The 12434-nt window shown below is 36.9% G+C and overlaps 1 pseudogene; it reads left to right on the top strand.

Moving 5' to 3' along the window:
- The first annotated feature begins 8223 nt into the window (after window positions 1–8223).
- LOC107195881 lies at window positions 8224–11964 on the top strand (annotated as a pseudogene).
- The last annotated feature ends 470 nt before the right edge of the window (window positions 11965–12434 follow it).

Genomic DNA, 12434 nt, shown 5'->3' with positions numbered 1-12434 from the left:
ATTTATTTATTTATGAGATGGCAGGACTCAGGTCTCTATTTCAAAGTACCGCGATTTGTACAAGTCAAGGCATACTAACTACTCTAAGAGACAACCCTCCACTTTTTGTCATTTAGCACAATTAAATTGTTTGCTCATGCAATGGTTCGATATGTACATTCCTAGCCAGGTAGTTCTCCTCTGTGGCCTAGTTGAGGCTCAGGGACCTTATTCTAGGGGCTCTGTTGTTTCCTAATACATCTCTGAACCCTGTGCACCCATCTGGCAGATGAGGGGCTGAGCACACAGTAGAAGTTCCAGGCCTGGAAACAGGATATGTCCCCCTGCCTAGAGTGGCTAGAACTTAGTCACATGCTGTATTGAACTGAAGGAAATGCAAGAAACATAGTCTAGTTGTGTTCCCAAGAAGAAGAAGTCGGTTTGTTGAGCATCTAGCTGGTTTCTGTCAAGTCAGGGTTGTTTTTTTTTTAATGATTACAGCAATCTGAAAATGAGTCTATTCTGTCACTGAAAGTTCTCAGGGGCCAGATAACTGTCCATCTGATAGAATAAAAGTGATTGTGTATTGGGTACAAAGTTGAACTAGATTATCTTTGAGGCCTCAGCTTCATGATCAGAAAAGACTTAAAAGTCATCTACTAGCTACAGCAAGAAAAGATAATTCGCGTGTTCACAAATCATGGTCCCATTTGCCCTTCTATTCTTAAGGCCAATTATGTGTGTGTAAGGCAGGCTCTCACTGTGATTAGAAGTGGTAACAAATGTCTGGTGAACCTGGCTAGATTTGTGTATTTTGGACATACTTGAGAAAATGTGAGTACAGTTTTTTTTTTTTTTTAATTATCATCTATAATCAGGCCAACATATTTATTTATGTGAATAATTTGCTCTGGGAAAGAAAATATAAACTAAAGCACAGTAAGTACATTTGCTAATTACCAGCCTTTGTCGAACCCTTAGCCATGGCACCTAACATTGCCCTGTGAGTGAGAGCAGATCTTTGTATTAACCCATAATTACAAAATGTCAGGAAGTCTCCAAAAAGATTATCTTTTGCCACTCCAAAGATTCAAGGGGCTGTGTTTCTTTTTTTTTTTAAGGGAGGCTTTATTGTTAGTTCTCACCCTGTTCAAATCTGTTATTCAACAGATTTATTGAGTTTTAGTTATATCAGGCAGTGCATTAGGCACTGGAATTTAACATAAATAAGATATAGTTCTTTTCTCAAGGAGCTCTTAGTTTGGCAGAGGGTTATAAGCATGTAAAAATATGTGTTAGAAATCTCTACAAAGCACAATAGGGCACAAAGGACAAAGTTATTATTTCCAATTAGAGGATCAGGAGGCTGAGAACAGAGAAGTTTCCTAAAAAGGGTAATAGTTGAGCTGAGTCATTCATCTTATTTAATTATGACAATATCCCTGAGAGGCAGATAATATTCCCATAATTCAGACGAAAAAACTGAGGCTCAGTGAAGTCACGTGACTCATCTAAGCAGAGTTGGGAGTTGAATCTGGGCCCTTGCTCTTTCTGTTCTTCTACACTTATACACACTATATGCAAGTTGCTAAGTTATACATACAGAGCGAACTTACGGAGCCCGATTTTATAGCTCAGTTGATGATGCTGATATTTGCCTTTAGTTCCCTCCTCATTGGGTTAGTTAAGTTTTCTCTTGAGGAGACAAGGCTCTTTGGGGCTGATTATGCTTATCCAGGCCACCTTCTTACTAGCATCTGGGTTTCCTCTTTTTCCCTTCTTTGGGTTTGCATCCATGGGACCCAGCCAGGATTCCACCTTCTCTGTGAAGTCCTCCCCTATGTTCCTGGCTCTGCAGAGCCAGCTTTTGCTCTAACTTACCCTAGCACCAACTGAAATGGACTTGAATTGTCCTTCAGTTTATAACTCTTACTCTGTGTCCCCCTCTTCTCGTAAGCTGTAGGTTCCTCAGGAAAAGACCATCTTACAGTGTCTCCCTCTGCCCAGTAACTGGGTCAGGGCTGATCCCCATGCTCAAGTGCCACCAAAGGCTTATAGGGTGAAGATTTTATCCAGAAGACATAAAGGGCAATGTCCTTTTCTCCTGATGCTTTATGATATCTTTATTGAACAAAATATGAAATTCGTAGCCTACACTGAGTCCTTCAGTTGTGTATGTACATGCATGTGTAAATCTTGTGTGCGTGTACATGCATGGGTAAATCTTTTTGGTTTGTGAAATCTAAAAGTCTAGAATCCACAGTTCTAGTGAATGGTTCCTAAGTCTGAGGGACATAAGAATCATTTGGGGCAATAAAAATAGATTCCTGGGTTTTGTCCCAGAACTAAGGAACTAGAAAATGAGGGCCCAGAGAATTGTGTGTTTAAAAAAGACCTGCAGATTGTTCTGATAGTGGGTGGCATTTAAATTATGCCTCAAACAACTGGGAGGACTAGGATAGATGTTGATGGAGGGAGGGAGGGGTGGGCAGGAAGAGGGCTTTAGAGCAAGAAAAATGTGAGCAAAGTGTCAAAGTAGAGAAGCAAGCTTTTGGAATGACAGATGGACCAAATGGGATAAATGGCCCATAGAAGGGAGTAGTGGGCTTCTGGTTAGAAAAGTAGGTGGTGGTTAAAGTGTAACAGATTTGAACCTTAACCAAAATATTAGAACCTTCAAGGGAGGATGAGCAAGAAAAGAAGAATTGCTGATATCCTAATATGTAATAATCATTGTCTTTGTGTGAACAAATAATGTCTACTTAAATATGTATTGTTTAGAATGGACGTAGATACTATTTAGATTAATATCATATAAATAATATAAAAGATTTTTGAATTATTAAGTAGGTTTTGGTCATTTTTAGCAGATCATATAGTACAATTTTCATAATGTAGGAAGCTATGAATTTTTTAACCAAAAGATTGAGAGGGGTTCATGGAAAAGTAGGGAATCTCTGGAGATGTTTGAGAAGAGTAACAGGTACTCTGGGTAAACCAAGGAAGGGAGTAGTTGAAGGTAGACACACCAGTGAGGAGGCTGCTCACATAGCTCCAGGATGAGGTAATGAGGACCTTCATGGAGATGAACAGCAGTGGGTTTAATGTCAGCACCATATTTTGTGGTCTAGCTATTAGTCAGCTGCTTCTTGCTCTTCTTCATCACATATCTGTTCTTTACAGACCCATCCAAGCCCCCATGACTACACTGAGTTATATACCCCTGAGACCGAGGATGTGTCTCCTGCTTCACTCCATGCAGAGTCCTGGCAGAGCAGCTGGTAATAAGGCTTTTGATGAATGTGTCTAGTTAATAATGATCTTCCCTTTCAGCTTGAAAAAATCCTCCTGAACTCAGAGATCTATTTCTCTGGATCAAATTATAGTCCTGAATGTACGATGGTAGAAAAATGAGCCAAAGAACAGCTTACTAATAACTCTGAGAGAGATCAGATTTAAAGAAGCCGCAATCCTTTAATCCCAGGTGATATTGCTTCTGTTGCAAACCCTGGAATCCACATCAACATACAGAAGAGCCCAGGCTGTAGTACTCAGCCAGCTGATCCCCAGAAGAGGCAGGGAACATTAGCTGTTCCAAAAGTGGGCATGATGGGCTGGCTACTGGGGTTAGGTGGGGCTGGACACTGTAATTTTAGCCACAGTCTGCCTCTATCTCTTCTGGGAGCAAGATGCAGAGAACCCTAATCCTATCTTGGCACAAAGGAAGCCTGACATTCGCCAAGGCTTTCTACCCAGAAATTCTGCTTTATAAATAGAGGAACTAGTATGCAAGATTGTAGCAAGGGTCACTGAGGCACATGGCATGGTGACAGAGCGACAGAATTTCCAGGAGGAAGGGGCATCCTTAGCACTAGATCTAGCACTCCTGTCTCAGGCAGAACTGCATTGCAGGCTAATTTGACTTTTTTCTATATCACCTGCACTTACATTTCAGTGGAGAAGGGAAAGTAGTATAAAATCTAAACTGAGGCTTTTATGGATCCCTAAAGCTCAGGGATCTTTGGGTAATTGAAATTGAGTGTCTGCATGTATTAACTCATAAATGTGCATTGTAGGCAACGGTGGTCATAAATGGATGTTTAATATAAATTACGCTGCAGTGTAGTAAACATTAATTATTTGTGGTCATGCTACAACTTTCAACTCTTCCTTAGATTTTGATAACTTACCATATTATGAACCCTCTCTTCCCAAAGAAGTCAGAAAATTCACAACTACAGACCTCTCCCAGCTATGGCACAGTCATGAAATCTAGGTTTTGGCAGTCAGACATTTCCACGAGACTTGGATTTAGAAGTAATAAATATGGGGAAACAGCCACACATGAGCAATCAATCTTCAAGCAGATATGGTAGCAGAAGTATCCAGATCTTCGGGAGTGGTAGTGGTGGAGTTTCTGACTGTAAACTGTCACAAGATCAAGTGGTTGGACATTTTTTCTGGCTGCTTACCTTCAGGGACTGGCTCTCTTGGCCTCTAAGAGAGTTAATAAGTTCCTAATATTCTTAGCCCATTTTTTAGCTTAAAGTGCCGGACTAGCTTCTGCTGTTTGCATCTAAAAACTTGATAGATATACTGATTGGTACTTGGAATAGTTACCAGAAATAGACCCTCAAGAAAACAGGGACTTGGTTGTTGGTTATCTGAAGAGGTTGGATTCGAAGGCAAGGCAGTGATTATTTAGCTAGTATTAAAGGATGGGATTCCTGGTAACTCATGAGTAACAGTGATGAAACCAATTACTTAAATTATCGCCTGACCCAACCTATGTGTCCATCAATGGAGAAATGGATAAAAAAGAGGTGGTACATACATATAATGGAACATTACTAAGCCATAAAAAAGAATGAAATCTTGACATCTGCAACAACATGGATAGACCTAGAGGGTATTGTGCTGAGTGGAGTAAGTCAGATAGAGAAAGACAAATGCCATATGACTTCATTTATACGTGGAATCTAAAGAACAGACTAAACAAAGTGGAAACAAATTCAGATACAGAGAACATTTTGATGGTTGCCAGATGGGAGGGGGGTTGGAGGATTGGGTGAAAAAGGGGAAGGGATTAATAAAGACAAATTGGTAGTTACAAAATAGTCGTTGGGGAAAAAATAGTCATGGGGATGTAAAAAATAGCATAAGGAATATAGTCAATAATGTAATAACTATGTATGGTGTCAGATGGGCACAAGATTTATCAGGGTAATCACTTCATAAGTTATATAAATATCTAATCAATATGTTGTACACCTGAAACTAATATAGTATTATATATGAATGGTAATATAAAAGGTAAAAATTTTAGTTCATGAGACTGTTCTGCAATCATTTAGCTTCTATGCTATTTCTTGCAACCACAGGGCTGATGTAGATGAAAATCAAACTCAGAGTGAGATGCTGAATTATAAAATAGTATGAATTCATAGCTTTTAGAGGATTCTTATGTGGAAGTTAGGACTCACTGGGAAAGAATGAGATGTGGTATGGGGACATCTGAGAGAGAGCATCTCAATTCCCAAAATCTTAGCAAGAGAAGCCCTTCCCCCCTTCTTCACTGATGTTGTTTCTTGATTAAATACCTGTAATAAACTTGAACAAGGATGTTACCTTAGAGGTAACATTTTGTCCTCATGAACTATGCTAACCACCTCTCTTTCCTTCAGACTTGTAATTAAAATTAGATTCTAAGATATGCCAGGGGGGTAATTACAAAGTCAATCTGGGGAAATGAAGTCTTACATGACAAAAATGATAAGACTTTACTCATTTATATGGTTAAAACTGGAAAATATATATGGTTATGGATGATAAGTGGCTGAAAGTGGGTAGGTGTAGAAATAGAACTTTAGATAGGGCCAAATTAATTAATATGAATTCACTTAGTGGAGATTTTGGGTTGAATATTTGAGCTGAAGTAATTGGGAGTAATTTTAATGGGTTTTCATTTGGCTGGTTAAAATTTAGTCTCAACAAGGATCTATACCAAATGGAATCATTAGGGAAAATGTAGAGAAAGAAATTGCAAGACTTCAGGAAGAAAAGGAATGTTGGGGTGGATGTCTCATATATAGCACTCACAAACACTTAGTAATGTCCTTGAAAGAGCCCAGAGATACTCTATTCTCTAAGGCCCTGAGATATAACATTAATGAAGGGAGCATCAATGGGCTGATGTTGTATTGTAGCTGCTTTCTGTGGGCTGGGGATATATATGGAAGATGTTGCTATTAAAATAATCTATCTGACCAAATGAAGATGATGGAGATACTATGGTTGCAGAGGTCAGTAGTAGAATTTAGCTTACATGAGTCAAGGCAATGTTGGTATATGCATCAGTCAAGGTTGAAGGCAGAAAACAAAGACTTTAGCTTCCAGAGAAGATGGAAGAGCAGAAACCAGATTTATCCTCTCACCTGAAATAAAGGAAAGTTATCCTGAGAAATGAGAAACAAATAAGGGGACCTGCATGAAGGTACCAATTTAGATCTTGGAGAGGGTTTCTTTGGAACTCTCCCTTGGTGCAGAAAGGAAGACCCAGGCAGAATATGGTAAGTTCCCTGAGTTGAAAGGACAAAACTGGAAGTGTAGGGAGGACAAGATAATTAGAATTTGCAGAGCAAAGTACCAAGAAGAAAGACTTGTATGGCAAGAAAGAACTCTGCAGATCTTCAGAGGATCCTCCTTGAGTCTAAACTAAAGATTGTGAATGCTTGTGAGGAAACTACTCGAGGCCAAGGAAAGAACCATATTACAGAATTAGAGTGAAGAATTCTTGGATATCAAACAGAAGTGAGAATATTTCCTGTTCCCACCTGGAAAATTTCATAATTCATGTGATGTCAGATAGAGTATTCAGAAGGTTTGGCTTCAGTAGTAGGGGGATGATTTAGTTCTAAATGCTGCTCTAATACCAACAAATTCAACAGAAAAGCAAGATTTGAGAGGATCAGACTATTTCCAAGTAATTTAACTGAATTTCAGAACAAAGCTACAGAATATTTATAGAAATATAAAAATATTTAGCACTAAATATCATAAAATATACATTGTCTCTCAGCCAATAAAAACTTACCAGACATACAAAGAAAAAAAAATGTGACCTGTAATGAGAGAAACAAAATTAATTAAATGAAATTGACTTAGAAGTGACACAGATGATGGACCTAGAAGATAACATTTTAATACAGTTTTTATAACAGTTATAATGTCTGAGATGAAAAATTCACTGGATTCGATTAACAGATTAGATACTGCATAAGAAAATATTAGTAAACTTTTAAACACGGCAATAGAAAACACCCCCAAAAAATGTTTAGAGAAAGAAACGGCGGGGGGGTGGGGGGGAACAACTTCAAACAGCACCAGTGAACTACAGGAATTTTTCAAGCAAGATAATTAGAGCCTCAGAAGAAAAAGGGTTGGTGGCAGGAAAAATATTTGAAGAAATAATGGCTGGAAAAATTTTAAAACTTATGAAAACTTGAAGTCCACAGTTCCAAAAAGTTCAATAAATCCCAAACACAAGAAACATGAAGAAAGCTACGCCAAGGTTTATTGTAGCTAATTACTTAACATGTGATAAATAGAAACTTTTAAAAGAAACCAGAAAAAAATAAGTGTGTATAGAAGAACAAAAATCACAAAGATTGCAAATTTCATTTTGGAAACAATGCAAGCCAAAGAGAGTTGGCAACATTATTGAAATACTGTAAGGAAAAAACAAAAAACAAAAAACTTTCAACCTAGAATCCTACACACAGCAAAAGTACCTTTCAAAATGAAGATGAAATAGACTTTTTCGAACATCCAAAAGTTGAAAGACTTTATCACCAAGAGACCTACCCTACAGTAAATGTTAAAAAAATTCTCCAGGCAGAAAGAAAATGAAACCTCATGGAAATCAGGATCTACACAAAAGAATGAAGAGTATTAGAAAAGGTAACTATATGAATCAATAAAAAATATTTTTCTTATTGTTTAAACCTCTTTAAAAGATAATGACAGTGCAAACAAAAATAATAGCAATATATTATGGAGTTTATAGTACATATATAAATAAAAGTATGGAACCCAGATAAAATGTGAGTCTTTACAAAAGATTAAAGAAGACTGGAAATTGTAATTATGTAGATAATACAAAAGATTTTTTCTTATTTTTTAAAACCTATGTAAGCAAACATAGTAGTAACACATTTTGAAATTTACAACATATGTAGATGAAAAATGTATGACAACAACAGCACCAAGGCTGAGAGAAGAGAAATGTAAGTATATTGTAGTAAAATTCTTATGCTTTATGTAAAGTAGTATAATATCATTTGAAGGTAGACTGCGGTAAGTTAAGGATGTATACTATAAAACTTAAAGCAACCTCTAAAATAGCTAATAAATTATTATATATATATAGATATGCTATATATAAACTATATATAGATATCTAGATATATCTATGTCTATATCTCTATATCTATCTATCTACCTATTGAGATTAGTTATGTTATTGGGCACATGAATGTGTAGGATTGTCATGTCCTCTGATGAATTGACCTTTTTATCATTATGAGGTGACTCTCAAAGAGAATTATAAAAATACTCAATACAAAAGAGGCATCAAAAGAGAAAAATTGAACCAAAGAACAGATGGAACAATAGAAACAAATATAAGATGAAAGGTTCAGTTAAATATAAATGGTCCCAACACTCTAATTAAAAAGAGATCATAAGAAAGGATGAAAAAGCAAGACTCAACTATATGTGGCCTACAAGAAACCCACTTCAAATATAAAGACACGACTAGGTTAAAAGTAAAAGGATGGATAAAGGTATACCATGATAACACTAGTTAAAAGAAAGCTAGAGTGTTTAGTTTAATATCAAAGTAGATTTCAGAGCAAGAAATATTACCATGGATTAAAAAAAGAATATGCTTATAATGATAAAGGGGTCAGTTCATCAGAGGACTTGATAATCTTCAATGTTCATGCACCTAAAAATATAGCTTTAAAATATATGAAACAAAAACTGATAGAATTTCAAGGAGAAATAGACAAACCCACAATTATAGTTGGGAAAGTTTAAATGCCTCTTTTAACAACTATTAGAACAAGTAGAACAAAAATCAGTAAGGATATAGAACACTTGGGCGACACTGTTTAGCACCCTAACATATTATCATTTCAGAACAAGTCACCAAAAAGCAACATATTATTTTCAAGGGTTAATAGAACATTTACCAAGTTGAAGCATATTCTAGCCATAAAACAAGTCCCAATAAATTTAAAAGGATTCAAATTTTAAAAAGTTTGTTTTCTTTTTACAAACTGAATTAAATTAGATAGCAATAACAAAAAGATACTAAGGTATTTCCAAATATTTGGAATCTAAATAACCCATGGGTTACAAAAGAAATTACAAGAGGAGTAGAAAGTATTTTGAACTGAAGCAGTACTGAAAGGGAAATTTTTAGCACTTAGGGGAGAAATTTATCTGATGTCTATATTAGAAAGGTTCAATGACAAATAACAGAAACCACTCTAGCAGAAATGGATTAAATACAGGGATTGGGTGTTTATGTAAATCCTTGGTAGGGCTGAATTATTGACCGTTAGAATGTCTAACTTTTCAAGAATCAAGAAGACAGGTAATCAGGAATCAACCACTATAAATGATAGCTCTAGAAATATACCACCTTATCTACCATCCACGGAACAGTACGCCATGATTATGTAACAGCTAACTCCAGAATCAAATGATACCCACTAGACTCATACTAGCAACACATGGCCCCTCAGTCCTGCCTTTTAACAACCATGACATTAAGGATTGGATATTGGGAATCCTGTGAATGCTGACAAAGAAAAACTCAGTATATCAACGACTATACTTCAACAGAAGCAGCAAAAGCATGGTTTCTCCCTTAATTCTGCCTTACAAATATTATGCAAGAGCATTAGATTGCTGAAACCTAAATGACATCCAGAGTCATAACTGCAAATGTGTCTGAGGAATATTGTTTTTAGTTTTCCAGCCTGTTGCATAAGCCCTAATAACTAGCATGATTTAGCAAGGCTAAAGTGATAACTAGAATGATAATTAAGAGTGACTAATTGATCTTAGATTCTCAAGGGCTGAAATTAATGTTCTATTTGAACTTTAGAAGAGAAAAGAAATCCTAGATCGGATGAGCAAAGATATGTATATAGCACTTACAGTAGAGCATCATGGACCCTCACCAAATTCCCAGCTCTCACAGTATAAAATAGAAGTAATTCTACAACCCGAAGGAAATCACAGATTTGTATAACTATAAATAGTTAAAAACTATAGGTGTAGTGATTCCTATTATTTCATTTTCCCATTTAACGCATCTGTTTGGTTTGTGTAGAGAAGAAATTGTCTTGGGAGCAAGCATTTTTGAATATCCTTCCAATATTATGCCAATTTCCTATATTTTAAGATCTACTATTCTAAGGAAGATGTGAACTATGGTGCAGGAATGTAACTTAGACTCTACCAATGAGATCCACTCTACTGGGACTTGAATTCAGAAGTAAGCCATCTGAGAAGGTGGTTACATGTGGGGAAACATTATCTGGAAAGCATGCTTGGTGAAGATAGCTGATTGTTCACAGGTAGTAGTAATAGCATTTCTGTCATCTGCTTCTAGGCATTATAGGGCCAAACAACATTTGTAGAGATGTTTTTGCTAGAGAAGCCCTTGAGTGTGGTTGCTGCTCAGTTTCAGAGTCAGACTGTCTTGTTCTCACATTCGGTTTTTTTTTTTTTTTTTGTATAAACTAGACAAGGTGGATTCTGTTGTTTATAAGCACAAACACTGACTGATACAATGAATCCTCTGGTAAGAATTTTAAACAGGCCCCTTGGTGGAACTAGAGTTTTATGGCTCCAACAGTAAGGAAAAAAAGTCTCAGAAAACACATACATAGTACGAGTTTCAGAATATATTCAGGGTTCAATAGACACAACCCAATCAATATAAATTGGGCTTATAGTGATAATAGACATTCATGAAAACTCTGCAAGATCCTTCACCACTAAATAGAGATTCTGTATGTAATTTTTTAGTAAGACATGTGTCTTGCAAACATTTTCTCCTACCCTGTGGCTTGTTTATTTATTCTCTAGAAGGTATCTTTTGTTGAGTAGGCATTTTTAATTTTGATTGAGTGTAATTTTTCAAATATTTCCTTATGGTGTTGGCTTTCTGAATCTTGCTGAAGATATTTTAGCCTATCTTTTGGTCACAAAGACATTCTCTTAAGTTTTCTTCTGCAAACTTTACAGTTTTAGATTTTTATGTTTAGGTCTATGATCTATTCTGAATTAATCATTGAATATAATATGGAATAGGAGTACACTACTTTCCATACAGCTATACAATTGTTCCATCATCATTTTTTGAAAAGACTTTCCTTTCTCATTGGGTTGGTTTGCATCTTTTTGAAAATCAAGTTACCGGAAGGCTTCTCTGTAGGCTGGTGTTGCTGATGCCGAGCAGCATGGGGAGCTGGCCCTCAAGGATGCTCAGGCCAAGGTGGCTGAGCTGCAGGCTGCTCTGAGAAGCACCAAGCAGGACATGGCCCAGCAGCTGCACGAATACCAGGAGCTCATGAACATCAAGCTGGCCCTGGATGTGGAGATTGCTACCTACCACAAACTGCTGGAGGGCAAAGAGAGCTGGCTAGAGTCTGGATGTAAAACATGAGTATCCATACCAAGATCACCAGTGGCTACTCAGGTGGGCTGAGCCTGGCCTATGGGAACCTCACAAGCTCTGGCCTCAACTATGATCTGAGCTTCTAGTCTAACTTTGGCTTTGGTAAGGACTCTGGCTCCTTCAGCTACTCCAGCAGTACCAGTTCCACTAAAACCGCAGTTATGAAGAAGATTGAGACTCGTGATGGGAAGCTAATGTCTGAGTCATATGATGTCCTGCTCAAGTAAACGGCTACAGTGATCTCTCCTGGCCTCCAAGCCTGTGGGAAAGGAGCTGTGCAGGGAAACCTTGGGCACAGGAGACCCTCTTGAGGCTCAGCCCCAGTCCTCAGCCCAACCATAGATGGAGAGTCTACTGCCTGGGAGACTGCCACTTACCCATGTCCCCAACTGCAAGTCAAGTCAAGTGTTTTTTTTCCAAAATAAAGTCTCAGCTGGCTCTGCCAACTCTAAAAAAAAAAAAAAAAATTAAGTCACCATATAAATGTGGGTCTATATCAAGGCTCTGTATATAATTTTATTTATCTATTTGTTTATCCTTATGCCAATAGAACATAGTTTTGGTAATTATAACGTATAATAAGTTGCGAAGTTAGTTTGTTTTTCAACTTTATTCCTCTTTTTAAAATTTAATTTTTCAAATTAACATATAGAAAAAGTAGCTTCTTAATATCGTACAATTCTATTAAATGCATATG

Source organism: Pteropus alecto, unplaced genomic scaffold (genome assembly GCF_000325575.1).
Source record: "Pteropus alecto unplaced genomic scaffold, ASM32557v1 scaffold135, whole genome shotgun sequence".
In the NCBI taxonomy this organism is placed as follows: domain Eukaryota; kingdom Metazoa; phylum Chordata; class Mammalia; order Chiroptera; family Pteropodidae; genus Pteropus; species Pteropus alecto.
This window is presented reverse-complemented; position numbering and strand designations above follow the sequence as displayed.